The sequence below is a fragment of the Tupaia chinensis genome, unplaced genomic scaffold (assembly GCF_000334495.1).
Source record: "Tupaia chinensis unplaced genomic scaffold, TupChi_1.0 Scaffold139935_1, whole genome shotgun sequence".
In the NCBI taxonomy this organism is placed as follows: domain Eukaryota; kingdom Metazoa; phylum Chordata; class Mammalia; order Scandentia; family Tupaiidae; genus Tupaia; species Tupaia belangeri.
The window spans coordinates 1,756,726-1,759,966 of record NW_006199814.1 but is presented as its reverse complement, the minus strand read 5'-3'; positions in this window follow the sequence as shown (position 1 = coordinate 1,759,966).

The window sequence follows — 3,241 nt, the reverse complement described above, 5'->3', positions numbered from 1 at the left end:
TAACCAGAAACACATGGAATTGGATTCCCTTTGAGATTTACAATCAGGGCAAAGGACTTGGCAAAGTGCAGTGATTTAATAATAACAACAACAACAAAAATCAAGAATATTTAGTCTCACAAGCCCCTCAATTTCCTTCCACTTCATTTACATTTTAAAAGAGAAACATGTGCTAGAAACTAGAGTCAGAACTACTGGGTTATCTGATCTAATATTTTCATGTGCCCCATCATCCATTCCTTAGCACTTTCAATTTATTCCCTCGACAGGGAGGTTTTGAGTTAAAACAGAAGCCTAAAGTGAGATGCATGGTCATTCTACTGATACCGCTCGTCTGTTCTAAGAGACTCTGCTGGGCTCTGAAAACTCTTGTAGAAGAGCAGAACAATAATCCCTCAAGCATCTTAAAGCAAAAATTGTCAGGCTTCTATTTTAAAAATACTCTCAATTTTCCTGCCAGACACATTCTGATCTGTGTGCTCATTATTTTAAGGTACATACTTCACATCAGGCAAACAAAATCCACAGGATTCAGTAGCTACTTGACCTTGGGAATCATAGATAAATTTTTCTGGAAAAGTAGTTGTGCTGATACAAATAAAACACAAGAGACTTGGGAAAGACACTGAAGAGTTTAAGGTTGTGTGTTTATTTTATATGCTATGTAATAAATAGCCACAAACTTAACAGTTTAAAACAGCATACCCACCTTGCAGTTACCATGGGTAATCAGTCTGGGTATGGGTAAGTGGAGTTCTCTACTCAGCAACTTGCAAGGTCTCCATCAATATATCCACCAGGCTGCATTCACATCTAGAGATCTGGCTGGGGAAGATCAACTTTCACAAGCTTTCTTGGGCTTTTGGAAGAACCTATTTCTTTGTGGCTGTATGATTGAGGGTCTTAGCTTCTCTCTGGTTGTTGCTAAGAATACCTTCAGGTCTTATAGGTAGCTCCTTGCCACTGGATCTTTTCTATAGGCAATTGATAACATGGCCATTGCTTCTCTGAAGGCAGTCAGACACTAACTGCAGCATGCAAAGACAGAGTCTTGTGTACTTAAAGAAAGAAGTGACCTTTGGCATAATCAAAAGAATGAAATCCCATGACCTTTGCCATAGTCTGTTCATTAGAAGCAAGTCCCAAGCTCTGTCTACATTTAAGAAGAGAGGTTTAAATAAGAGCAGGGATCATTAGGGCCACCTTAGGGTGTATCTGCCACAGTTGGTGTGTGTTGTGTTTGAAGTGTTACAGGAGCCCCTGGTGAACAAGTCATGTTTATCACAGTTATAAATTAGACAGCGTACATCTAGAATATTTTCTCCTGTGTAAATTTCCTTTTTCCCCCCAAGAATTATTCATTTAATTCCATTTGTTATTATTATTATTTTTTAATTTGACCAAAGAGAGACAGAGAGAGAGAAAGGGGAAAGGAAGAAAGCCAGCAGGTCCAGGACTGGAACCACAATCTGCCATGTGGGAATCCAATGCCTTTAACCACCATGCCATCCGCCAGCCACATCTCCTTAGTGAACTTTCTATAGCAACTTGAATTAAACTACAACTTCCTCATAATATGTCTTTATCCAGTTTGTGCTGGGTAAGTATAAAACTGAGAAAAGCAAACCTTTATATGATAACAAAAACTGAAATAGTATTTGTCAAGTACTAATAAAAATAAAGCTTAGAGGAGTCAGCAGATAATGTAGTGGTTACATTGCTGGACTCCCACCTGGCCAGCCATAATTCGAGTACCAGACCTGGTGGCTTGAAACTCATACTGGGCGCATGTGTGCACGTGCCCAAAATCCAGAGAGGATAATGGAGGAGAAGGGATTGTGGCATGCCCTTCCCCCCAGGGGTGATTTCTCACTTTCTGTCTGTCTCTTTACGTCTCTCTGCCAAGTACATGCGCTCTATAGCAAAAATCTCTCAAAAATAAATAAATAAATAAAGCTTAGGAAGATGTGTACAATGATGTCCCTTAGACAGGGCTAGAAAGTTGGGGAGGAATGTTTATCACTTAAAGCCAAAGATAAAATAATTTAATTTTCTTTTCTGAGAAACTTCATAGCACATAAGTTGGCAGTCTCTCAGTCAAATTTCTCTTGGAAGAAGTAATACCTCCCACTACACATCAGCTTCTGAGCCAATTTCTATCAACACACAGAAGTTAATTCTGGTCAGCTCTCAACAAAATCTTGACCTTTGAATATCAGTTTGGAAAATTGAAGGGAAGTTTAGAAGCACAACCCCACAGACAATACCCTAGCAATTGGTACTGCGTTTCCAGCTTTTGTTTCCTTGTTATTCTGTCCATAAGTGACAAAGTAAAATAAGCATGGATTTAACTGTATGCTGGATGTATATGACCAAATCTGTCAACAGTCGTTGACATCATTTGTACATAATGTTACAGCCTTATTCTTCCTGTGTTTCAATGCTGGTGGCTTTGGCCAACTGCCACTCAATTTCCTAAAGACAGACACAAAGTAGAATAAAAGAACGCCATATTCCACACAGAACACATAAATCCATTGCCTCTATAAAGACAAATGCATTCTCTGCTTAGACTTTGACTTAGTTACATTATATAGTCACAATGTAAAAAAATGACTTCATAGATATGTTTAAAAAAAAAAATCTACGGCCAGCCCATGGCTTCATGGTTAAGAAAGTTGGATCTCACATGACTCACTGCAGCTCAAGTTGTAGACCCAGCAGCTTGAGAAACATGCCAGACATGTGTGTGTGTGCCTAAAATCCTGAAAGGAAGGAGAAATGTAGGAGAAGGGATTGCAATTTGATTACCCTCCATGAAGTAGATACTTTCTTTTTCTCTGACTAGTGCACACACTCTGGCAAAATATAAAAAAAAAGAATTAGATATAAAATTTCAAAAGGCAAACCATAACATAGGGAGATAATTAGGATATGTTTTACAAAGATATTTAGGATATATTTTACTAAGTATATTAAAGATATAGTTTTGGGAACCAGCAGTTAGCGTAATGGCTATGTCGCTGGACTCCCACGTAGTCGACCGCGGTTCGCGTCCTGGACCCAGTGGCTTAAAACTCACGCCGGGCGCGTTTGCGTGCGTGCTCAAGATCCCGAGAGGAGAATGGAGGAGAAGGGATTGCGGCGTGACCATCCCCCCTGGGGGGTGATTTCTTGCTTTCTGTCTCTATGTCTCTCTCTGTCTGTCTGGCGAGCACATGCACCCTATAGCGAAAACCTC